Genomic DNA, 26,918 nt, shown 5'->3' with positions numbered 1-26,918 from the left:
CTCCTTTTCCAGATCAGGCAAATCTTCCCAATAGATACTCCCTGAGATCACCGCCAGGACTGGGTCACATGACCACAACTCACTGCAAAGGAGGATGAAAACGCAAGTGATGCATTCTCTGCCTCTAGACTGCGGGCTGGGCTCTGCTGGCAGAAATCAGTGGTGGGGAGCTAATGAGTGGACTTCCAGCAGTGCCTGCCCCAGAGAACATCCCTCCTGGGGCAGAGGATTCACTTTGCTTGAACCAACTCTCTTATGTGCTCATCTGGAGCCACTTCCGGGTGCGGGAGGATCTGTCATCCGATTGGTCAGGCCAGGTCACATGCTCCACTTAGAGGTGGAGCTCATCCCGAAGAGCACCGATGGGGGCGGGGCGTTATTATGTTTCTTTATTGGGGTTCAGTTACCTGAAAATTGTGGCAAGGCGTGTCAAAACTCCAAACATGTTTACACTAAAGATACGCGAACAAATAATAATCATTACTGATGGTGATGTCTATTTCTGTGTGAATTTCTGGCTCAATGCTGGGCAAATACTCGCTTTCTTGCCATTCTCTCATCCCTCTGGGAAGTGAGTGGTGGCAGGTAGCTAGTTTCTTCTCTCTGAACTGCATATGCCTCCCCAGCAATCCCCAGCCATGCCTATTATCGCCCCTTTGGAAACGATTACCTTTTAAGTGGGAATTCGGAGAGCTCTGACCTTGACCAAGGTTGCATTGATCAAGTTTAGTGCCCAGACAACACAGATGCCTTTAAAGAGTTTGCTTCCCAGTTTCTGGAGGTGTTATTATGAAGCTTCATGATGATTCTTTAACTTCTGTTCAAATTTCCATTCCGGCCATCCTAAAGGAAAGCCATCCAATCTTGCCTTGACTCTCCCCATGTACCCATTACCAGCTAATGCAGAATCAGCTGCACAAAGGCTCAAAATTGCTATGTGCTAGAACAGACTCAGCTCAGAAGCAATTAGAATGTTCACGGCTTTAACATGACCTGGCAGTCTGTCTATTACCCGTCCTGTGGCCTGAAAGGGGATGAAAACACGTCTGCATACGTTAGTGATTAATTGATCTGCTGATTGAGCGCAGTTAACCTTTGTGACCAAATTGAGAGAACAGCTCAGACCTCAGCAATCAAAACAGCCATTAAGAATCCAGCCTGGTCCACAGTCTTGCTCCATCTTGGGTTCCTGGGGAGAAAAATCTAAAGGTAAGGGGTTTAGCCACAAACACAGGGAATGTGCAGACATACTGGACAAAGGTTAGCTAGGTTGGGGACTGTTCATTGTGCTGGTGGTTTGTGAGTTTCCCTAACCCCCTCCTGAGTTAAATGCAGGGGAGCAAAGTGACATTAGGGCTCTGACACCTGCAAGGTGACTGTCCTACTATTTCCTGAAGCTTCGGCTCTAAATGTAAGGGGTGCGGTGCACGTTTGCTGTCAGGGCAAGTACTGGGTGCAGGTGGGGAAAGTTCGGGTTCATCTCTCCTCCATAAGAGGGGCTTGTCTCTGTGAACTTCTTCAGGCCAAGTCTGGGGACTCCCCATCCTGGGCTGACATCTGCGCCAGAGTCAACAAAAAAAAATGTCATGGGGAGAGTGAATGGCGGTTATCTCAAGCTTTTGTATTAAACTGGGAGGGTGAGAGTAGTGAGTGGTTTTGTGTTTTTAATCTTAGACATTTCAGAACTTTTCAATGATATTTTCTTTAGCAGTTCATTTTCACTCTTAAAGAAGAAAATGATCTTGTAGGAGGCATCCTGTGTTTAAAAATTTAAATTTGAAGAACACCCACACATATCAGAGATGTGGAGAAGGAGGCTTGTTGAAGCCTTGTTTGTTTTACAAAAAGCATCAGGGGACATATCAGTTTCCTATTACTGCTGTAACAAGTTACCCCAAACTTAATGTCTTAACATACAAGTTTATTCTCTTACAATTGTGGAGATCAGAAGTCTAAAGTGGGTTAGCCTGATGGGATGACCTGTATTCTTGCCTTTTCTGGCTTCCAGAAGCCACTGCCTTCCTTGGCTTGTGGCCCATCCCCCATCTTCACACTTGGCAGTGTAGCATCTTCTAAATCTCTCACGCCTAGGGTCCCATCCCCTGTTTTCTGACCCTCCTTTCTCCCACTTACGAGGACCCTTGAGATTCCATTGACCTATCTGAATAATCCAGGTCAATTTTCTTATCTCAGTGCCCTTAACTCAATCACATCTGCAAAGACCCCTTTTCCATGGAAGGTAACATATTCACAAGTTCTGGGGCTTAGGATCTGAACAGCTTTTGGCCAGGGGCAGGGCGTCATTTTTCAGTTGACCACAGAAGAATTTGCATCTGTCAGGACAGACAAGACGCTGCTGCAGTAACAAATAGCACCCAACCCTGTGCTACCCTCCTCTGCCATACTGTCCGCTCCCCCACCAGGCTGGGTTTAATTAAACCCAGAAAGCTTCTCATCAATGTTGTCCCACTTTTACAACCTGAGAAGTGGTTGCCAAGGGCCCTGGAGAGAGGGCAGTTGAACTTCAACCTGACTCCACAGCCACAGCTTTCCCCAAACCTGCTCTGTCCTTCCCACTCCTGCCCGTGTTGCTCCATTGCTCTAGAAAAATAAGCAAATAACAGCATCAGCCTGAGCTCGTTGGAAGCCCTCTGCTCTATTTTCCAGCATCTGCTTCATAAACCATTGGACTTTCACATTTAGTTTCCTTATTGCTCTTAACCTCACTTTCCAGTTAGGCAAAATGTTCCAGCAGAGCAGCCCTTATTACAGAGCCCGACTTTGGCTGACATTTGGTGCTGTGGATCTTGGCCTTGACTGACAAAGGCAGTGACTTTTCCATCGGCCTCATTTTCTCCAAACTGTAAATGACCCCACAGCCAGACGGGCCTCTGTAGGACCCAGGCACTCCAGTGGCTGCTGGGCAGGCAAAGAAACGCTTATTAAAAAACAAGTAAAGACTGATGAAAATGTACTTATTTGGTTTCTTCCAAAAAACATAAAGATTGGGAGGTACTTAAATAAAAAAAGGTGTCATAGAACTCTGTGGTTTTGGTGGTTTTTTAATGGACTCTTTAAAGTTCATGCAGGCTGTTTCACTTGGCATTTGGGGCCTGCGTGGATGCTCTGTTTTGCCTGGTTTCCCAGTGAAAGAAGTTCCCAGGTGTCTGTTGTGTGTCAGGCACTGTTACGGGCTCAAGGTATGAAGTGGGGGTTCAGTGAGGCTCCTGACGCTGTGGGGCTCCCTTCTGGTCAGGGACGATTGATAACAAGATAAAATGTTTCTGGAATGATCCAGGAGGTGACAGGTGCTAGGAAGGAACGCAAGGCAGGGGGTGGTGGGGTTGGAGTCGAAGAGGGGTCCTCCGAGGACATTGACATGGAGCAGAGACCTGGAGGCGTGAGGAAGGGACTCAGTATAATATGTGGGGAGAGAGTGTATTCCAAGTGGGGAGAATAGCAAGTGCAAAGGCCCTGAGGCAGGAGCACACCTGGCCTGCTTGAAGCAGAGTGAAGGAAGGAGACAGATGTACAGAAAAGACCAGAGAGGTGGGGAGACCAGACCACACGAGTAGGCCGTTGTGAAGATTTGAGTTTTATCTGAGTGAGGTGGTATGAGTTTATCCAGAGACAGCCATATTTCCGAAGAGTTAGTTTTGTGCTTCTGAGAGTAAAGGTAGATAATCTCTCTTGCTTTGTCATCTCTTTTAGAAAGAAAAATTGCAGCATATTATTTATGCCAGAGGGCTTCCCTGGTGGCTCAGATGGTAAAGAATTTGCCTGCAATGCAGGATACTCGGGCATGTTGTCCCAAGGGGACCTCAAATTGTCATCTTTTATTTAAAACAACATGAAAAGTAATATGAGATCTCTTTTCACATCATCAGAATTTTTTCAACTATTGGTTCCCCCCATCAAAAAACCCTGTAGTGCAAGAGAATCAACTACAGTGATTTGTGGACAGGGACACAAGTAGGCCAGGAATAGGTTTGCCGAAGAGACTTCAACTGGACTTAGGTGGAAGACAGATGAGTGGGAGCTGGCTGTTATGGAGCAGAAAGAATCGCAGCATCAGACAGCAATTAAAGGGCAAAAATTGAACGGAAACACGTGTTCTGTAGCTATTAGCTGTTAGGTATGTACCTTTCTCTTGTTTAGGTTATTGGTATGAAATCCAGTATTCTCCTGGGGAAAGGAAACACAGTCACTCACTGTCGGATGATGAGCTATGTTCCAGTTCATCAAGTCCCCTTGGTAACTTGACACACAGGTTGGCCCGCTCAGGAAGGGCAGAGACTGGACCTCTGCTTTCTGTCCAGAGGCGAGTTTTAGAAAAGATGCCAGCATCAGCGTGACCTTTGGCAAGGGTTTTGTATCTATCTTCCCCAAACAAACCAAACCACCACCACAATAAAACCAAGCAGAGCTCCAGGGCCCCTCCCACAACCCTGAGATGGCCCCGCGGGAGGACTGATTCACATCAGTCACAGTCCTTGCTGTCCTAGGGAGCATCCAGTGACAGATCCAGCAGGGTCGCCACCATCGTCCTCCTCTCTGAGTGTGACCAGGGATGCCAAATGACGCTAGCTGATCTAGGGCCTCCTAGATGACTTTTTGGGCTTCCCATGTGGTGCTAGTGGTAAAGATGTAAAAGACACGGGTTCAGTCCCTGAGTCGGAAAGATCCCCTAGAGGGAGGGTACAGCTAGCCACTCCAGTATTCTTGCCTGTAGAATCTCATGGACAGAGGAGCCTGGTGAGCTACAGTCCATAGCGTCGCAAAGACTTGGACACAACTGAAGTGACTTAGCGCACAGCACACACAGATGACTTTTCAATACAGATGGTTTTGATCATGACAAAGTAGATTGGGATATCATGTGTCTCTTCCCTTATGGCAAAAATCCAAAAGTTTGGTAATGTTCCATGTTGATGAAGCTGTGCGTAAACAGGCACTCACAAATGTGGTGGGTGAGGATGAAATGGTACCACCCTGTTGAAGACATTTTGACAACATCTACACAATTGACAAATGCACTTGCTCTTTGATCCAATCCATCTGACCTCTAGGGGTTTACGTTGTAAGTATTTGTGTACATGAAATTAAAAGATTGCTTAAAAGACACTTAAAAAAAGATGCTTGTTGCTTGGAAGAAAAGCTGTGACAGTGTATTAAAAAGCAAATATATCACTTTGCTGACAAAGGTTCATCTAGTCAAAGCTATGTTTTTTTCTAGTAGTCATGTACAGATGTGAGAGTTGGACCATAAAGAAGGCTGAGCACTGAAGAATTGATACTTTTGAGCTGTAGTGCTGGAGAAGACTCTTGAGAGTTCCTTGGGCAGCAAGGAGATCAAACCAGTCAATCCTAATGGAAATCAACCATGAATATTCATTGGAAGGACTGATGCTGAATCTGAAGCTCCAATAATTTGGCCACTTGATGCAAAGAGCTAATTCATTTGAAAAGACCCTGATGATGGGAAAGATTGAGGGCAGGAGGAGAAGGGTATGGCAGAGGATAAAATGGCTGGATGGCATCATTGACTCAGTGGACATGAGTCTGAGAAAACTCCAGGGAAGCGTGGCATGCAGCAGTCCATGGGGTCACAAAGAGTCAGACACAACTGAGTGACTGAACAACAACTTATGATCAAGGTTATAAATCACAGAATTGTTTTTGAGAACTGAACATAGACACCAAGAGAAACTTATCACTACAGAAAACTAGTTCAAAACAAAAAGCTAAACAAACAAAAACTATGAACTGGCCATTACTGAAACATAGAAGGGTTAAAATAAAGATACAGGATCACGGTATGACATTATTGGATATACAGTCTTGCAAATGGTAAGAAGTAAGATGCTTAGCAATATATACAAAATGGTGCTTTTGTGTATAACAGGAAAGCATGTGGGACTATCTATGTTTATACTGCTCATGTTTGCATGAAGAAGCACTGAAAGCTACAGTGGAAGCCAGAACAGTAATTGTCTTTGAGCAGAATGGGGTACTCAGAGTGGAATGAGCCCATTAAATGAGTATCTTTTTATGTTATTTTGATGTCTAAGTCATCTGAATATATTGCCTAGAAACAGCATACGTGGATGGCTTATGAAAGGGTCCTTTCTATTTTGGCAGTCCAGGGTGGTGTTGGTACCCAAAATGTAGCCAGGGTCAGTGGAGGGCAGGATGGATGAGACCCTGGTGTATCTGTCAATCAGGAAGCAAAAGATGATGTGACCACCCTGATCCTCCCGGAGATGCCCATGATTGACCCCTCAGCCATCCCTGCAGCCTGGCCCATTCAGCCCTGGGATCACGTGGCAATGACTTCACGATAGACACTGTGCCAGGTAATTAAACCCCACCCAACTTTATTGAAGACTCTGCAGAGGAAAGTCACGTTAATGCTTCAGTTTCAGAAGGACAGTCACTGAGCTTCCACTCCGCCCCACCCCCACCCCCACCCAGGGTAGCTCTGATCCAGGGTGTAGGTGATGGGAGGGGTGGAGGGGGAGGCTGAGCCTTCTCTTTATTCCATTCTCAACATTTTCTTGACCTGAAGATGAGAGCTTTCCATCTCTAAGCCCCCCGGACTGAAATTCTCATCATCGAGGGATAGAAAGTAGCTCAAAACATCAAACCACAGATGGCTTGCCATTTTTCCTTGAAGTGCTGGAATTTTTCAGGAAATGCTGGAGGAAGGGAAGAAGTCAAGTCAGTTGTGCTCAGCAATCCGTCATCACCAGGTTTTACTGAACAAAAGCAAACACGGAAAACGTGATCACAATTCAAAGCGGGCAGCTGGGCAGACAGGTTTTGCCTGAGGTCCTCCCGTAGCATCTGCTGCTGCCATTGTGGTTTCAGGTGCTCTGTCTCTAAGGCAGTGAGCACAAGGACCGGTGCCTTCATGTCTTATTCATCCTGGAGCCCTCTGTGTCCAGTGCGGGTCTAGCGCTCAGGATGCTCGGTCCCGAGTGTGAGCTTATGTCCTGATCTGAGTGACGAAGTCCCTACGCACGCCTGTTTGCCTCCTTGGGTTATTAATAGCAGCCTTGTTCACTCTCCAAAGTGATCCAGCTTGAATAACAAATTCTTTTGTCAACCTATCAGTGAGGCACAGAACAACTCTCTGGCTGGCTTAAGACACTGTTGTGAGGGTATAGAGTGGCTTTAACAGGAACAGGATTTCTTGCCTCATGGATTGAGAGGTCATTCGAGAGTTTACCCAGGACAGCCCTGATTTATGCCTGCCAGTTAGTAATTGTAATAATTATAAAGAACGCTCCCCTTTATTTCCAGACGTGTCTTTGTTTGGACAGTAAGTTACATGTTTATTTTAGGCAGGTGTCAATTATATAGCTGGATCCAGGCTCACACTGAGACATTAGGACATCTTGGTTCGGGGACCTGCTGGTCCCCAGTGCCTGCATCCTAGCATCCATCCATCGACAGTCTCAGACAAAAGAAATCAGGGCTGAATTTCCAGTAGCTTCCACCAAAGACCAGGGATTAATTCTGATTGGATCACTGGTTATACCCATGGCTGATCCAAACTTAATTAAGTGGGAGGAATGGAATCTCAGAGATGCTTGGATCAGAAAGATTTGGGTAGATGGGCAGGAAAATCACCCCCATCCCAGGGAAAATTCTGGAATATGTAAAGACTTTCCTAAGACCAAACAAGGCTCTGGTGTGCCTTGACAGCTGACGACTTCTATAAATTTTATCCCTGCTCTATAAGCAAATCTCAACTTTAATTAAAATTCCTTCTGGCTCTTGATTTCCTGATTCTATGATGCCTCTTAACAAATGCATATGAAGGTTATCTGAGGGCTGACTTTTATCAGTCTTTGAAAATTAACAGTGAACATCTCCAAGATTTAGCACAGATGCTAACAGTCATCACAGCAGGGGTAGCAAATTAAAATATATATCTATTCAAGAGTTTGATGATCAGGAAATTACTTCTTCAATGAGCTCTTTAGTTACTGCCTTCAACAAAGGATTTGTTAGGTTGGTGAAATGAAAATTACACATTATAATTTGACATTTTCCACGCAGATGAAAAAAGTAGCATGAATACCTGTCATTTCAGTTCCAAAAAGAGTTCACCTGGAAAGAGGAGAAATACACACACTGTCATCTTAGGGAGTGATTTGTTAAGGGTGGTTGAAAAACAGAGATAGAGTTTCTCGAAGTCTGCTTTGAACACAGGTTACAGAGACACTCTCTCCCAAGTCTGATAACTTGGGGGTTTATTTTTCCTGATGTCAAACAACTCTGGAGGTATGCAGTCCTGGAATGTTATGATGGCTCCATGATAACGTCAGGAGCGAGGCCCCTCATGGCTTTCTACTCCTCTATCTTCAGGGTGAGTTCTGTCCACATGGCCTCAAGGTGGCTGCCAGAGTTCCAGCCAACAAGACCACATTTTGGAAGATAAACAATAGCAGTGTCTGCTGAGTTAGCTCCCTTTCAGGAATTTTCCTAGAGGTACCACCTTGTAACTTATGTTTAGTAACCCTTGGCTAGATCTGTATACCCAGGATGAAAGGGAACCTGGTAAATAATTTTAGCTGGGAATACTGCTTCTTGAAATAAAAATGTCTTCAGTTAAAAAGAAAGAAGGAAAGAAGGAATATTGGACAGGCCAACAAGCTCTGACACAAACCTAATCAGTCGTGTCTCTGCTCCATTTTCTCTAATGAGTACTTTTGATTTTTCCTTTCCTCTTTCTTTTTTTGTTGGGGGGGGGGGGGACATGCTATCTCCTATTAAAAGAAAACAGACAGCTGAATTTGTCCCTATCTCACTTCTCTTATTTTTCCTCCCCTCCTTCAAATGTATAAATGGAATCTGCATTTTAGAGACCCGTGATCTCATCCCTAAGAAATACAGAGGAACCATCATAAATACAGAAGAACAAAGCACCAGAGCTATGCCATGGAAGACCTTGTATTATAAACCAAAACCTTTATTTTTTCCACCCAAAAATTTATTTTCCAAAATGTTTGAAATGTGAGTACTTAGCATACTCATTTAATTCTATTAATATGAATAAGTACTTTTAGTCACCTGTACTAAACCAAACATCTAAATGAACTGTGATAATTAACTAGACTGTCAATCACAGATTCAAAGCTAGATGTCAAACTTTATTTCTTTCAACCCACCTCTTCAAACCTCAGCATACAGCTCCTTAAAGAATTGAATATGTATATTTTGTTTCAAAATTCAACTTGAACAGGATAAGTTCCATTCAAATATTCTTGAAAGATAAATTTGGCACAGATGTATTTCTGAGCCCAGTAGCCCAATTCAAACCAAATATATCTTAAAATTTAAGAAACTATTAACTCATGGTATTTCAAAAAATGAAGACACAGCTGACAAAGTGCTGGAGGTTGATAAGTAAGTATCATGGCACTCAGCTACCCAGCCTACATCCGTCCACATCTTGAGATGTGCAGACATCTTGACTGGTTTGGAGCCCAGAGCCCCAGGGAAGCCTGATAATGGATCAGCTGTGCCATGGTCAGTCCCTGGGCAGCAACAGATGCATCAAAACTCCCAACCAGTGGCCAACTGGGAATTCAGAGGCGTTTGTATCCTGGAGATGGGTCTGAATTTTAAGACAGGGGCAGCAAACTAGCATATGGACTAAGGGTTAGGATTAGAGTTTGGACACAGCAGTTTCTAGCGAAAAGGATATGGTGAAGCCTCTTAGGCAGATCCATGGTTCATCCCATGACTCTGCGAGTGGTAGAGGCATTACATCCTAGAACTATCAGGTGTTATGCACAGATGGATGAACCATGGAATGGTGGATGATGAAGAACGGACAGAAGAGTGAATGGACAGATGGATGGGGAGACAAGTGAGTGTGCCTCCTCTGACTGTTCTATGCTCAGCACGTGGGAGGCACTCAACAAATACTATTGAAGAATGAACATGCATTCTTATCTTTCCTATTCTAACAAAGCAGAATTAGGGAGACTTGAGGTCTGGAGAAATATCAGTAACCTCAGATATGCAGATGACACCACCCTTATGGCAGAAAGTGAAGAGGAACTAAAGAGCCTCTTGATGAAACTGAAAGAGGAGAGTGAAAAAGTTGGCTTAAAGTTCAACATTCAGAAAACTAAGATCATGGCATCTGGTCCCATCACTTCATGGGAAATAGATGGGAAAACAGTGGAAACAGTGGCTGACTTTATTTTGGTGGGCTCCAAAATCACTGCAGATGGTGATTGCAGCCATGAAATTAAAAGACGCTTACTCCTTGGAAGGAAGGTTATGACCAACCTAGACAGCATATTAAAAAGCAGAGACATTACTTTGTCAACAAAGGTCCGTCTAGTCAAGGCTATGGTTTTTCCAGTGGTCATGTATGGATGTGAGGGTTGGACTGTGAGGAAAGCTGAGCGCGGAAAAATTGATGCTTTTGAACTGTGGTGTTGGAGAAGACTCTTGAGAGTCCCTTGGACTGCAAGGAGATCCAACCAGTTCATCCTACAGGAGATCAGTCCTGGGTGTTCATTCAAAGGACTGATGCTGAAGCTGAAACTCTAATACTTTGGCCACCTGATGCGAAGGGTTGACTCATTTGAAAAGACCCTGATGCTGGGAGGGATTGGGGGCAGGAGGAGAAGGGGACGATAGAGGATGAGATGGCTGGATGGCATCACCGACTCAATGGACATGAGTCTGAGTAAACTCTGGGAGTTGGTGATGGACAGGGAAGCCTGGTGTGCTGCAGTTCATGGGGTTGCAAAGAGTCGGACACGACTGAGTGACTGAACTGAACTGAGGTCTGGAACCAGATGGCCTGTGTTGAAATCCTGGATCTGTCACAATTTGTTGTGTGACCTTAGTCCCTTAAGTCCCTGGATGTCTCTGAGTCTCATAGTTCCCATCTCTGATGGAGAATGCATTGTCACAGTTGTCATCATCGTCATTCTCCTCCTCCTCGTAAAGATTTGAGAATGAGTATGATAAGGCATATAAGTGGCTTAGCAGAGTGTCAGGCACCTACGAGTTCATTCAATAAAGGTTACTATTAGTTTGAACCACATGAAATTGTCATCATACTTATGATCATATTGTGATTAATTTAAGCTTTCTTAAGAGGAAGGAAAATCCCACTCTTAAAACCACTAATATTAATAGTAATAGCAACACCTATTGAATGATAAGTATGTGATACAAACTCTTCTGAGCACTTCTACTTGTTAACCCAGTTAATCCTCAAAATAATGCAGTGAGGTGGGTGCTGTTATCATCTGGATTTTACAAATGAGGAAACCAGGGGATGGAAAGTTGAAGTCACTTAGCCAGGTCACATGGCTGGGATGTAGAGGAACTTCAGTTCCAACCCTGGGACTCTGGCTTCAGAGTCTGTGCTCTAAGCCACGTCACATGACATGAGGGCAATGGACCCATTCTACAAATGAGGAGGTTGAGGCTCAGAAAAATGAAATCACCTGCCCAGGATATCACAGCCTGGAGGAAGAGAGGCTGGGGTTAGACTCTGGCAGGCTAGTCCTAGTGGGTGCTTCCCTAACCCTTGTGTTGTGGAAGGCCTGGCCCTGAACGATCTTGGCTGATAGTTGTCAACTGGACCAGCTTTGTTTACATTTAAGATGTTCTGAGGGATGGAACAGAGAATTAATAACAGTTCTCAAGTCCTTCCCAATCACAGGCATGGCTTAGCTCTCTGACTCATGTCCATACATCAATTAATAGTGTCAACAAGAGAACAAGAGGACTGTGTGTTTTAGAGACTGTGGATGTCTGGAAGGAATAGAAGCTCATTTCATTTTGTAAGTCTTTGATTCAGGAAGTCCTTTAATTCAGGGTGGCCTTGGCCTCAGGCTCAGTTCTCTGATGTTCGTGCTCACAGCTCAAAGCCAGTGCCCGAATCCCACTTTGAGAACCGAGAAGGGCTTGTATCCTAGAGTTTCATCCTCTCCACTGTTGTCACCTGTCATTGATCTTTCACCAACTAAGGTTTCCCTTAGAGAGCCACCCAGGTGCTTGCGAAAGAGAAATGAACATATATGTCAGCATGGCAAGGAACACTGAGACCTGCTGGGAGTCTGGGTCGGCACTCTGTGCATTGTAGGTAACGTGAAAACCCAGCTCAACAGACAAGAGAGGTGATGCTTTTGTCACTGTGGTTCAGAGCGGTGTGGATGCTGTAGGTTGGGTTAGCATTTCTCATTCCCTTCCTTTCGTCATGGGGCCTCTTGGTATTTCCCTGGAGAGTGGGTGGAGCCACAGCCTCAGCTGAGGGACTCTGACCTTGGCTGTGTGAGTTGACCAACAGGACGTGAGTGGATATGATTTGCTGCTTAGTCGCTCAGTTGTGTCCGACTCCTGGGAACCCCGTGGACAGAGGAGCCTGGCAGGCTGCAGTCCATGGGGGTTCTCTAGGCAAGAATACTGGAGTGAGTTGCCAGGATATGACAAGGGAAGACCCTCTAAATAAGCTTGTGTGGGATGCACTTAGGGTAGGGGCGTGAGAAAGGCAGGCTCTGAGCATCCTAGGAGCCCAGGATGAAGACATGGAGCTGAGCCTGACCTGAAGTCTGAAGCAAACTGCGTTCAGTTAACCTGCAGATTCACGAGGGAGAAAAATACAGATTAGCTTCTAATAACCCAGTGGGATTCTAAGACTATTCTAAGACTATTCGTTATAGAGCTCTGTTGGGTTTCTGTCCCTCTCTGAACTGATCAACGAGTCTGGGCAGAATGAAATAGGTTTCTGAACTAAGCCCATAACAACTCATTCCTGGAGCTGAGGGTAGAATCAATGTTTTCCAACGTGGGCTTGGGATAGATTCCCAGGAAAATAAATGGGGACATGATTTTATTGAAAGGCATGTGAGTGAATGCTGGGGAGTAAAAACATTTGCCTACTACCCTGAGTTCACGTTCATAGTTTAATACTTCATACTTATAATTTTGGAAATTTCCCCCATTTATTCAGAGCTTACTTGTGATGGGAACAAAAGCAATCTATACTCTGATTTCTGAGGCTGTGGTTAATGATCAATTGTCCAGTCTCTTCCTGTTTCTTAAAAGATCTAAATAAAAAATACAGCCCACAATCTGCGTGACTGTAATTATTTAGCTCAAATAATTCCCAAATGGCACCAAGCACCTTAGTCCCACAGGTTCATTCCTCCTATTGTTTCGTTTGAAATATAGACCTTGAAAGGTGTACACTTGGCTATTTTCAACTTCGGATCTCCATTGACAGAACCATTAAAGTGTCTGTTCTTGGTGACAGAGCGTTTAAATGGTCCTTTCCTTTTCACTGTGTTCAAGTTTGGGGGCAGCGTTTCGTGTTGGCTGAAGCCAGCTGCTGTCTTGTCTGTTGCCACTCTCTGTTTTTGTCTGGAGGGGCCTGAGAACCAGACTTACTTTGTGTCTATGTTTAGGGGGAATCGTAAGCTTTTACCGTCTCTATAAGCAGTTGATTGGGGTTCAGGTTGAAGTTACTATTCAGGATAGGTAAGGTGATGTTGCATTATCAACACTGACATCATCTTGGCTTCAGGCAACAAAACCAATTCTCTCTATATAAAAGGGTTGGTAGAGGGGCTCTGTTTATTATAGCCTCCCACGGATCTAGGCCAACAGAGGCTCCACCACCTTATCATGTTCCCACCATCCCCATGGCCCCCGTGAGACCAGAGAGAATCTTACACCAGTTCTTTAATGATTCTACCTGCAAACAGTAAGTCACTTCCTCTCAGATTCCGTTGCCCATGTGAGATCATCTGTCTCCATATGACTTTACAAGTTAAGAAAGTGTGAACCTCCCGTGGGGTTGGAAGAGGAGGGGAACCCAGACGGCAAATGAGGGCTTGCTCTGTCTACCCTAGCACATACTAGTTGTGGAAAGGAAAGGATCGACTTAAAGACAACTTCACTAATGTGATGGTTTTCTCTTTGACACGTTGGATCTCAAAAGATTGGGTTTCTGAGTGGATGGATTAAACAGAAGTGCCATTTGAGGTTGCCTTTCTCTGCACTCAATCTCTTATAATCTTATTTTTGTCTGCATGAAGGCATTAGCGTGTGTTTTCTGGGCTTTGAGCCAGGATGAGTCATTTTCTTTGCCTATTTCCTTGTCTCCATGGAGCCCTGGTCTTTGCCAGAACCAAAGAGCAGCCCCAGTCAGAAGCTACTCCAGGGATCCTGAACCCCGCCTCCCCCCAAACCTGATGCCTGGTCACCTCTCCTGCTTACCTGGTGGAGCCCACCCTCAAACAAGAGCTCCCCACCCCCACAGGGTGAGGGGCCAGGGACGAGCCACTTGAAATCTGAGAAGTCACACTCGGGGCCGTGCCCAGATCAATTTTTCATCACCTTAGAAAAGAGATGGACTTGGGACATTTCAGTCTCCACTGGAGCCCTCAGGCATGCTTTGTTACTACTGGGTGGGATTGTTGTATCATTCTGGATGGACACACCCCCACCTTGGGCTGTGTGAAGATTAGAGAGGGTGAAAAGCAAAATGAGAATGTCAGATTTCCTGTAGTGGGGATTAAGAGGCACTCAGCTCTAGCCAAGGTTTTTCCCCTTAAAGCGGGAAAAGAAAAAAAAACAAAACCCAATCCAATTTTCCCATCCTCTTCAACAGTCCATAAAAGCATGAGTTAGGGGGAAAAAAAGACACAATTCAGCTAACACATGAGGAACGCTTTCCCTGAAATATCACATTTTTCGATGGGTTTGAGGCCAGCAAAGCAAAAGAATTTCTGTTCACAACCATTGTGTGAACAAGGGCTATTTCCAGGAGAGAAATCTCTCCTAAAATTGAGAAATGGAAGAAAATGCAATCTGTTAATTATTCACAATTGAGTCTAACAACTCTTAAAAATTTTGTCAGACATGGTATGTCGGGCAGCTTCTAAAATGGGTCCCATCCCGGTATTATGTCCTCATGAGATTTCCTCCTCCCTGAGAGGGAGGGAGGTGGACCTGATTACTTGTTTTGAACAAGTAGATTAGAGTAGAAATAACGGATTTCGCTTCTGAAATTTGGGTTGAACCAACTCAAACCCGTGGGGTTCAGCCTTTCTCACACTCTTTAGCCCTTTCAGCTGCTCACTCTGAGGAAACCAACCGCCATCTTGTGAGCTCCCTCTGGAGAAGGCCCATGGGGTAAAGAAGCAAGGGAGGCCTTCAGCCAACAGCCGGCAAAGAGCAGAGACCCTCAGATCAACAAGAGCCTGTGAGGAACAAAACCACCACCAGAGTCAGCTTGGAAGCAGCTCTCCCAGCCGCAGCCCCAGCGGACACCCTGGCTGTAGCCGTGAGAAGTCCAGAGGCGGAGGATCCAGCTAAGCCACCCAAGTGTTCTGACCCACAGAACTACAGTTGATAATACGTCTTACTCTAAGCGGCTAAAACTTGGGGCAACTTGTTCTACAGCAATAGACAGCTGATACACAGGTGCCAACTTCAGTGGGCATGTGACCCTGACTAAAACAATATTTGAACTGTCCTGCTGAAAATGGCTGTTTTTAAAATAAAGTGATCTCAACTTAGACTGAAGCAGCTATTCTCAAAGTTGTTAGGTGTGAAGGGTTTCTTCAAATGAAACCCGACATAAAGATTCCATTCAGAAACAGACCGAACACCGAGCTGCCCTGGCTGAACTGCAGGGGTGCACTTCACACCCTTCTCCCCACCTTATGCCCTCCAAGGACCCTCTGAGGATCCTGAAAGTCTCCAAAAGAGCCACTGGTCAGCCAATAGGGCCAGCCCCTCCCCAAGAATAGTCACAGCAGGTGACATTAACTCCCGCTACCCCTCCCAGCACAGACTTGGGTAAGCCCCCAGGAGAAGGGAAATCTCATGGGGTGTCTCGAAGGTACAAGGCTTTCTCCTTCCTCCTGACTCCCCCAACTCTGCCCTCTGTTCCATCTGTGGAGATAGACCCACATGGCCTTCCAGAAGTCCCTGATACAACGTAGGCGGTTATGTTTCCACCAGCAACCCGACCAAGGAGAAGGGACTGGTAGAAAGTCAAAAAGGAGGAAATCTCTGATGATGGAATTCCAGGCTCACAGCAGGGTGGGGGGCAGGAGAGGAAGAGGTGACCATCACCACCTGCCCCCATCAGCCTCAGGGAGGAGGATTTAGGATTCTGCTAGTCTAGGCCTGCAGATGGAGAAGGGGGCCGGGGCAACTGTGAGTGTCAGATCTCCCCCCTGGGACTAAGATGGCAGGGCTTTCTTTTCCTGACAATGCTGACTGGTTCAGGGGTGGCCATGTGATAAACTCAGGACCAGTGAGATGCAACAAGACTGTTGTCATAGCTACTGGAACTGAGGCAGTGACCCTTTCCCACTGGACTTAGTCTGTCCTGCAGCTTTGGCAGGAGAATCTCCAAGAATGGACCAAAGAGGGAAAGGAGGAAGTGAGAGAGCAGGACATTAGTCAGGACCTGATGATGTCATCTGAGTATCTGGACCCAGCTGTGCCTGAAACTGACCAACTACTCCTTGTGCTTCTTAGGTATCTGATGTTTATAAATTCCTTTCAAGTTATTTAACTCAGGTTTTCTGTTGTATGATACCAAGGGTCCTGACTGATACAATCTTTCAGGTTTATGATGTTTACACTTAAAAAGGAGTGTCCACTGTCTCAGCCAAGAAGAAGTACAGTAAGTTCCTTATATATGAAGGAGTTCTGAGAGCACATTTGTAAGTCCAATTTGTTCGTTAAGTCCAACAAAGTTAGACTAGGTACCCAACTAACACAGTCAGCTATATAGTACTGTATAAGGGGTTTGTAATACTTTTCACATGAATAATACATAACAAACACAAAAATAAACAGTTTAAATCTTAGTACAATATCTTGAAAAGTACGGTAGTGCCGTACAACAGCTGGGCACACAGAGGCTGGCATTGAGCGAACAGGCAAGAAGAGTTACCGACTGGAGGAAGGAGAGAAAGACAGTTTAGTCCAGAGCCCTTTTGCTGTTAATCAGACCTAGTCCAGTTACAGCGCACGCAGTGGCCTATCAGAGACATCTTCACGAGACCTAGGAATGAGATGGAATGAGATGGGAGATGGTAGAGCTTGAAAGATCGTCAGCAGTAGGAGATGGAAGGCAAGCTACAATTCCACCGTGGCTGATGATGATGGCAGAGGTTCTGGTTCCTTGTTGGAACCAGATACACGTTCATATCTTTGAAAGTTAGCAACTTGAAGGTTCATATGTAGAGGAATTATTGTAGTTATCACAGGATTGCAAACACACAACAATGGGTTCTAGAGGGTCTCTGACGTCATATCAGATAGCTGATCACTATTAGGTCTCAAGGGGGTTCTCAGGTGGATCAGCAGTAAAAAAAAAACCAATTTGCCAATGCAGGAGATGTAAGAGACATGGGTTTGATCCCTGATTCAGGAAGATGCCCTGGAGAAAGGAATGGCAACCCACTCCAGTATTCTTGCCTGGAGAATTCCATGGACAGAGGAGCCTGGCGGGCTACAGTCCATGGGGTCACACAAAATCAGACACAATTGAGCAACTAATACACACACACACACACACACACACACACACACACACACACACACACACACACACACACACACACACACACACTGGGTCTCTATATTCAGCTGGTTCTGCAAGAAGAGTCCTCCAGTTGTTACTTCTCTCCCTTCATCCTCCAGAAGGTGTCCTTCTGTCCTTTAAGATAGAGGGATCAAGTAGCCTTGTGTGGTTTCAATTAGGTCTACAGTTAAGAAACTGAGAGGAAAAATTAAAGCCAGAACTGATGAAATGTGGTGATACATACCCTTAAGAATTTTCCAGGAGAAGCTGACCTCATTCAAGACTTTGATGTTGGATTAGGTGCCCTGGTACCACTCAGAGTTTAAGAATGTTGGATCTCTGATCTGCTAAGGCCTTAGACAAACGAGGAGACAATTCCATGCATGGAGAGAAAAGTATTGTTTTGGTCATGATGAGATTTTTTTTTCATTGTTCTGCAATGGATGATTATCTAAATTGGAGTTTGGGTATTTATGTTGCTGTCTTAAAGGGGTGAAGGTTCCCACCAGCTTTTAGGGTTCACTAATCACCAGGTGAATGGACCCATGCAGGATGGCATCTGGACCTGTCATTGCTGAGTTGGATTACAGGTCATGCCCTTTGGTCTGGTTCACCAGTTTTCTTGAGTTTCCAGGGCTGATGAATCTTGTTCTCTGGTCTCCATTAGCTGCACATGACATTTCTCTTGCAAAGACCTTCCTGTTTACATTCTTATTTAAATCAAATTTTGATGGACACCGGGCTGGCTTATTGACCACTGTCTCTGACCCTGGGTCAAAGCAGAAAATGGAATTGCTGAGAAATGTTACAGAGGTCATGGCCTCCAGGATTAGTACCCTGAGCACAGACCCCATGGTCAAAGGGCTTTGGCCGGCAGCAGAATAAATCATGGTGGTAAACTCTTGGGTCCTTTCTGAAGTCATATATATACCAAGGACAAAATACAAGCTTGGCAGTTTGCAGAACTGGTTCCAAAAGGCAGATTTAAAATGCAGATCATGAATTGAGAAAGTAGAATTGAAATATATGTACATTAACATATGTAAAATAGATAGCCAATGTGAAGTTGCTGTGTAATTCAGGATCTCAACCTGGTTGTTCTGTAACAACCTAGAGGGGTGGGATGGGGTGGGGGGCGTGAGAGGGAGGGGATATATGCATACCTATGGCTCATTCACATTGTTGTTCAGAAGAAACCAACACCGCATCATAAAGCAATTATCCTGCACTTAAAAATAAATGTTCTAAAATGTATTTTAGAAATGCAAATCATGCAAAGGACTGAGGTTCTATAGGTGAAATAAAAGCACAGTAACCAAAATAAAGGGCTTCCCAGATGGCTCAGTGGTAAACTATCCACTTGCCGAGCAGGAGATGCAAGTTCGATCTGTGGGTCAGAAAGATCCCCTGGAGAAAGAAATGGCAACCCACTCCAGTATTCATGCCTGGGAAATTCCACTGTCAGAGGAGCCTGGCGGGCTACAGTCCATGAGGTTGAAAAGAATTGGACCCAACTTAGCGACTAAACAGCAAAACCAAAATAAGATGCATTAGAGATTTAACAAGTTGTAAATGAAGCTTTAACTAGTAAATAACTCTGCGTGTCAATCAGAATGGCCTAGTGTATGCTGCAGTAACAAATCTCAGTAGTTTGAAGTAAGAAATAGTTAATTCTCATAAATGCTGCGTTTCCACCTCTGTTACAGCAGGGATTTCTGTAGATTGTTTTCAACAAGGGCCCAGCCCTCGGCCCAACAGGTGTTTCTATTATACCACTATGACCAGTGAATGATAATGGGGCTTAAGGGAATGGTTCAAGAGTAACACACTCCACTACATCACATGCATAGCCAGTCACATGGCTGCACCAAACTTCAAATATGGTGGGGACGTGCAATGCTGTCTAGAAGGAAGGAGGGCCTTGTATATTTAGCAAATAGCTCTGATGACCGCCACACTTCATCACATACAGCAATGTATAGCTTTGCTGGGGCATGGATTTGACTGTCATACTGCAAAGCTGGTGGGCAAGACAACACACCTTAGCTGGTGACTCAGGCTGGTCCACCACTCAACATTTGGAACCCAGGAAGGGCTAAACTTTTCTCCCATCCATGTTGTGTTCAAGTAAATAATAATTGATTAAAATTCAGATTCCTGGTGTATAACCATCTCTGAACAGAAATCCAACCTCCATTCTGTTGCGACTTTGTTAAATGAACATTTGTTAGAGTCCTGCGTATTGGATGAAACAGATTCAACAAAAGACTGCCAGGGAAAGTGAAATATGAAGGTTTATTACGCACAGGTCCTGGAGGCAGTACATGACACATCCGGGGGGGCCCCTGGGGCAGTCAAGTCAGGGTGCAGGCAGAGAGGGTGCCCCAGGACCTAGGGCAAGTGCCTTCATTAGGGTCCGCGGGGGAGCCCCGCGGGGTCCCTGAACTAAGGCCGGACTAGTCAATTTAGCAAAAAGAGAAGGGTTTGAGTAGGCTCTGGAGCTGTGAGGTGATAGGGGTGTTTGAGTGGCACACGAGAGGAAGGCCCTGGGCTGTGGGGAAGAGTTTATCATAAAGGTCATTGTGGGGGTCATATTAGGAACTTCACGTTCACTTGTGACACAGCGGGCTCTTAAGTAGGGCAGCGGTCGCCAACCTTTTTGGCGCCAGAGACCGGTTTCCTGGGAGACAGTTTTTCCTCCGGCCCCGGATGGTGGAGAGGAGGGGGGAGGGTGGGGTGAGGCTTGAGGCCTGGAGCTTGGCAGGGGGAGCGGAAGGGGGTTGGGGCTCGGGGGCTTGGGGTGGGTATGCTTCAGGCAGTAATGCTAGTGAGGGGAGCAGCAGTGGAAGCTTTGCTCACAAGCCTCCCACTCCCCTCCAGCTTTGCAACCCGGGTCCTAAGAGGCCTCCCACCGCCACTGGTCCTTGGCCCTGGGAGTGGGAGCCCCTGATGCAGGCATGCAGGAGGGGCTAGTGTCCGTTCAAGGCCCCTGTAGGCTGCCTGGCCTCACGAAATGGACGCTGAGGCAGCAATATTATGGAGTAATTGATTTTTTAATTTCCTTTTAACCTGTACAGTATATAACTGTCTTCATCCGTTTCCCATATTTAGATGCCTATTTGTTAGGATGTTTCAGTTTTTATTTTTCCAAGATAAGACCTGGGTCCTGGCTATTGTTTGGAAGAGGGACAGTTTTGTAGAGGTGCTGGTGACCTTGTAAAATACAATATACACTTAGGAGGTCAGATTAGTCTGATATTAGTCAGATATCAGAATAGTCTGATACTAAATGGAATAAATGATCCCAGAAACATGAACTTGAGCCCAAAGGCTAGCAGCGGCTTCTGTGGTATTTGTGTATAATAAAGTAGTCTTTCAAGGGATTTTCAGTATTATGGAGTAGTTTAAGTCAACTCAGCACAGCCTTTGAAGTTGGAGAAGCCTGAAAGATGAATGGTCTTAGCCAGGAAATGGCTCTTTTGGAAAAAATGAAACAGTGAGATGCAAATGCAACTGAGATTAATGAAATGGATGAGACAGGCTGAATGGAAAGAGAAAGCAATCCACGAAACTGTTTTTCAGTGAGCAGGCATCCTGTGACATAGCTGCATTTTAAGGGGACCTGATCGAGACCACAGAGATGTTTGTAAATATGGAAGTTTCCAGTGACTTCTGGAAGTCGGGATCTACATGCATATTGAAAAACGAGGCTCTATGAGCAGGTGGCCTGGGTGCTTTGCGGTCGCTCAGGTAAAACAGGTCTCTGCCCCTATGGGCTTCAAATGTATATGTGAATTTAAAATTTACCATGAACAGAAGTCCCTAAGGGTGATATATATATATATATATATGTGTGTGTGTGTGTGGGTGGGTGGGTGTGGGTGTGTGTGTGTGTGTGTGTGTGTATAAGATTTTTTTGATGTGGGTCATTTTTTTAAAGTTTTTATTGAATTTGTTACAATATTGCTTCTGTTTTCCCTAGTGGCTCAGCTGGTAAAGAATCCGCCTGCAATGAGGGAGACCTGGGTTGGATCCCTGGGTTGGGAAGATTCCCTGGAGAAGGGAACAGCTACACACTCCAGTATTCTGGCCTGGAGGAGTCCATGGACTGTATAGTCCATGGGGTTGCAAAGAGTCGGACATGACTGAGCGACTTTCACTGCTTCTGTTTTATGTAATTTGTGTTTTTTTTTTTTAGCCAAGAGGCATATGGGGTCCTAGCTCCCTGACCAAGGGTTGAACCTGCACCCCCTGCTTTAAAAGGCAAAGGCTTAACTGCTGGACTACCAGGAAAGTCCCTAAAATATATATTTTGGATTGAATTATCAGAAGTACTCAAGTCACGAAAATAGTATAAAAAGAAAAATGTGATGATTTTTGAACATTAGAAGAATATTTATATTGGAAATGCATCTCTTCCAAAAATGGATAGAGAGCATGGTGGAGTGTTGGGGACAGGGGCGCTGGCCCAGAGGCCAACGTGCTAAGTTGCCCCTTGGTTTGATGCCCAGAAGGTGTGTACACCTGGAGGTAAAAGCCCAGGGGAAGAGTTTGGATGGCTGAAACCATGCCTTTCTTTTGCAAAATTCAAGAAGGAATATTATGAAGCAGGGGGATGGGAGAAGGCAACAGACTTGCTGAGAACATAGCAAGAGTGTTCTTGGGCAGATCAGTTTAGACAGCAAAAATAGTTAGAAGCTTTTGAACTACCCATGCCCACATATATATACCCCTCGGAAAGCAAGGTGGAGCCCCAGGTATGCCTTCCTCTGTCAGGCAATCTTTGCTCTTACTCCCACGATTATTTTTCTGGTTTCTCTCTCTTTCTGTTCCAACTGTAAGTGTCAGAAGTTCTGTGAGTCATATTTGACCCTTTTAGGATCATTGTCTCGCGTCTGACCTCATGGCAGTGCTGGGAGGTACGCAGGGAAGGAACTCTGTGTTGCATAGAAAGTCTAGTTTGCTACGCCCCTGGCACTGACCTGTTCCTTCTTTCCTGCTTCCCTTCTCTCCATGACCCCATCTCTCCTCCACTTCCCTCTTCCTTCCCCTCCATCTTTCTGTGTAGCTGCCATCTTGGTCTATCTTCTCTCCCCCATATCTTCTTGCTCCCTAAACACTTCCCCAGAATTAAGTCTTGAAAGCTATTTGCATAAAACCATTGCAAAGGGGGCAAGAGTGACATTTCTTTATGGACCTGGGTCAATAGCTTTGACAAATGAGGCTGAAAGCAGGGAAAACAAATTGTTAGTGTTCTATTGAAATTTCGCAGTGGGTATTAAATATTTGCATGAAGTAACCAAACACTCTAGGGGTTAGGCAGATGAATTCCATTCCAAAACCACTAAAATGAAAAGCCAACTGCAAATTAGGTTTGAAATGGACCTGCCTGTCCTCAGAGATTTCACAGTGACGAATGGATTAGTCCCCAAGTGTAACACAAACCTACTTTGCTTTCATAGAGGCAAAGAAGACTAATAAAGGCTGTGTCTCTATGCAGTTCTGAGTCAACCAAGGCTCCGTCAACCTGTTTAATAGCCTGATGCTTCTCAGCTGAGCTTCTTAATTAAGTTGCAATAAGAGTTGGCCCTTAAGAAATCCCCAAACACCTGAGTTCTTGTCTTAATATCCTTTACTAGTGGTAGTGCCAGCAAAGAATTGAAAAAGGCATTCACCAGCCTCTGCAATCTCCACTTCGGTTCCACTAAGAAAAGATGTGTTTAAAGTAAGAATAAAATAAAACTTTCATTTTAGTCTTACTGATCTTAGACATACACTCCAAATAGAACCAGAATGTTCCACTGAGGCTCTTCATGACAAGTGCCCTCCACCCATCACTATAGCCCCTAATTAAACAGAGAGGGCTGAAATTACGCTGTAGCAACAAACACTCCCAAATCTCGGTGGTAACTGATTCAAAAATGTGTTTGTTGTATATGAACTCAGATGCTTATTTTTCTTCTCACGTGAGGTTCATTGCAGGTCCAGGAGGCCCTCAATGGCAGTGTTCCTGAGTAGACTCAACCATCGCGGAGGTTGAGTGGGGACTCTGTCTTGCTGTCCCACCAGGCGTGATGTGAACCTTGCAGAACCGGCTCCCCCATCGTGGTGCAAGGCGGAGAGCCCTGGAGCTCACTCACCTGCCGTGAAATGCTTCAGTGAAGTGACCCACGAGGCCTCTTCCATCCACACCAACCATCGAGAGCGTGCCTCAGCCCCACTTAGCTTAAAGGCCATTGGAAAGCATTGTACCTCTATTTCTGGAGGTGAGACCTTGGAAAATCATTAGTCAAATCCACTTTATCTGCCTTCATTAATCAAGGACATGCATGTCCTCCAAGCGGCATGTAGCTTAATAAGATGTTTGCCCAGATTTCCCCCCCCGCCCCAGAAACTTGGAGTCAGCTGTGCCTAGTTTGAGCTGGTTAGGACTGAATAAGTTTAGATTGGATAGGACCACCAACTGGGCATGTGCCAGCTCCCCTTAACGACCTTCAGATGTCAGAGGGCTGAAAGCTCCACCCTCTGATTGGCTGAGCACCTTCACCTGTGAACCCATGTTCCATGAAGAGGCCCGGGGCTTAGTCACGCCTGGGCAGAAGGACAGGCTGCACCTGTTTCTGATCACCTTTCCCCACGCTCCCCACACTCAGCCCGCCCTGCTTCTTTATCCCATAACCCATAAATACCCCCAGCCCCTTACCCTCACTGGGAGGTTGAGCTGAGATTGGTCTTGTCTCTTCTGCGCCTTACAGTCCTGCAAATAAGCTGTTTCTTCTGCTGCAAATATCAGCGTCTCAGGGCCTGGATTTGCTTTGCATCAAACAAAGGGAGCCTGGTGTGTCAGCAGAAGAAGGGGACGATGCTCACGGGCAATGAAAGCTCTCAAACCCTTTTCACACAGAAGTCTGCTATAGTAGAATTCCAGAGCCACTCGTTGGAAACAACTTTTTGTTTTCCAAAAGAAAAGAATTTTTTTGAACTATCTTCTAACAGTGGTGACAGGATGGGAGTGACCCCCTGGGCCACTCTGTGACCACAGAGGAAGGTCTGGGTTCCCTTGCTGTCTCCACCATGGAGTGTGAGCTCCATGGACGAGGGGCTGAAGCAGTTCCACTCATGTTGTGTTCTAACTCGTGTTTGGCATGTAGTGGTTAGCGCATATACAGCAGCGAGGAAAGGAGGGGAGGCAGGAAGACCTGACTCCCAGTGTGACTGTATCTGAAGATGGGGCCTGGAGGGAGGTCATAAGGCTGGGACCCTAATCCGTTCGGGCTGGTGTCCTTATAAGAAGAGGAGGAGACACCAGAGCTATCTTCTTCCTTAGGCACAAAGACCATGTTCCTTCCTGAAACGGGCAGGGTCCCCTGAGAGGGCAGTCCAAGACCTCCCTCTGATTTTACCACGTAGCTGAGAAAGCACAGAACACTTAAAAGAGAGGGGACGTGTGTTAAAAATGCAGACCTCCAAGTCGGTGCCATCTGAGATGAGGGAGGCAGAATCATCTGTCCCTTGGAAGAAGAGAAAAGAAAAACCTTTGTTCATATTTGTTTTGGGGCGTGGAACAGTGGCTGCTTTTTCTGCTTGACCAACTGGGGAGTTAGGGTGAGGGTGGGAGTCTCTTAAGGGAAGCGTTTCTCTCCGTTCTTGGGGACCTCGGTCAAAAGGAAACATTCCCCACTCCAGGGCCTGTTACATACCTCCTCCTGTCCACACTCCGGGCCCTGGGCAGGCCTAGTATTAGCACAAATGCCGTCTAAGAGGTAGCCCCACAGCCATCCCGCCAGAGTGACAGCATTGCCTCCACCTGTGACCACAAAACTCTCCCCAAGCCTCAACCCCCTCCTCAGTAAAGAGACTGCTAACTCCTCCTCCACCGAGGTCGCCGTGAGGGTCACCAGGGCCTGGCAGGCCCCAGGGGGCCCAGCTCCAGGAGTTGGGCAGCTGTCTACAGGAGTGAAGTCCCGTGTGGCCAAATCTTTCTTTAGAGACAACTTGGAAACCTGGTTGTTTTATTTGGAGTTTCCCAACAAATTAAAAAAAATTCAATAGCCTATGGCCTGGATTCACCTGAAGCTATCAATTTTCTGAACTGAGTGCGGGAGGAAAGAACTGTAACCAGGAGTTCAAATGTTATGAAAGTGAAAGTCGCTCAGTCGTGTTTGACTCTGTGAGTCCATGGGATTCTCCAGGCCAGAATACTGGAGTGGGCTGCCTTTCCCTTCTCCAGGGGATCTTTCCAACCCAGGGATCAAATCCAGGCCTCCTGCATTGCAGGCAGACTCTTTACCAGCTGAGTTACAAGGGAAGCCCAAGAATACTGGAGTGGGTAGCCTATCCCTTCTCCAGCGGATCTTCCCGACCCAGGAATCGAACCAGGGTCTCCTGCATTGCTGACGGATTCTTTACCAACTGAGCTGCCAGGGAAGCCCTCAGACGCTTATGTTAGAGCCCAATTCTGCCACCTCCTGGCAGGGGAAATTTCCCCGTCATGTTGCCAAGACTCAGTTATTATAAATCGGGGATACTAATGACACATTTGTCCAATGGACTGCTGTGACATTCAAATGAAAGGTATTGGTAAAGTGAAATTCATTCATTCACTTGAATAACCATTGATGGGTTGTTCCAGATCCTTAGGGAAAAAAAAAATGATGCAGTAATACTTGAAAGTTGGAACTCTGAACACCCCCCACCCACTGCCCCGCACGCACACACACACACACACATTCATAGACCAAATCCTGGCTTCCTTACCCACTAACTCTGGGAGAATTAATAATACTTGAAGAGTTATTGCCAAATTTGTGCTCAGTTGTGTTTGACTCTTTGTGACCCCATAGACTGTAGCCTGCCAGGTTCCTCTGTCCATGGGATTTTTCAGGCAAGAATACTGGAGTGGGTTGCCATTTTTTCTTCAGGGAATCTTCTCAACCCAGGGACCAAATCCGTGACTCTTTTGTCGCCTGCATTGGCAGGTAGATTTTTACCACTGCTCCGTATTTGCAAAGCATTTACCACATAGAAAAAGTTGTTTATAAAAGCCTTTGAAAACAAAAGATTTCTTTGACATAATCTAGGTCGAATTACTCTTTAAGGAGACAGCTGAATATCTTAAATTATATCAGAAGAGGTAAAAGAGAGCAGTACCACCAGTATAACAAAATTCTTTATAAAACGAAGTTTTAATTATTAATCATTATCTATTGGGAACACATGTCCAGGATGCCTTATTTTACTTGGGTTACAAACTAAAGATTAATTCTACTGCCATTAGAGCATCCTAGGTTTCTTTTTGTTAACTAATTACCCAAGTGATATG

At 45.5% G+C, this 26,918-nt stretch overlaps 1 long non-coding RNA gene across 1 annotated transcript; it reads right to left on the bottom strand.

Moving 5' to 3' along the window:
- On the bottom strand, nt 1–23,829 carry LOC136158039 (uncharacterized). The gene is made up of 3 exons (XR_010661303.1): nt 23,737–23,829; nt 1,126–1,189; nt 1–82 (listed from the first exon to the last, which is right to left on the bottom strand). It is a non-coding gene; the product is annotated as an uncharacterized lncRNA (long non-coding RNA).
- Nucleotides 23,830–26,918: the final 3,089 nt, after the last annotated feature.

The sequence above is a fragment of the Muntiacus reevesi genome, chromosome 2 (genome assembly GCF_963930625.1).
Source record: "Muntiacus reevesi chromosome 2, mMunRee1.1, whole genome shotgun sequence".
NCBI classification, from domain to species: Eukaryota; Metazoa; Chordata; class Mammalia; order Artiodactyla; family Cervidae; genus Muntiacus; species Muntiacus reevesi.
This window is presented reverse-complemented; position numbering and strand designations above follow the sequence as displayed.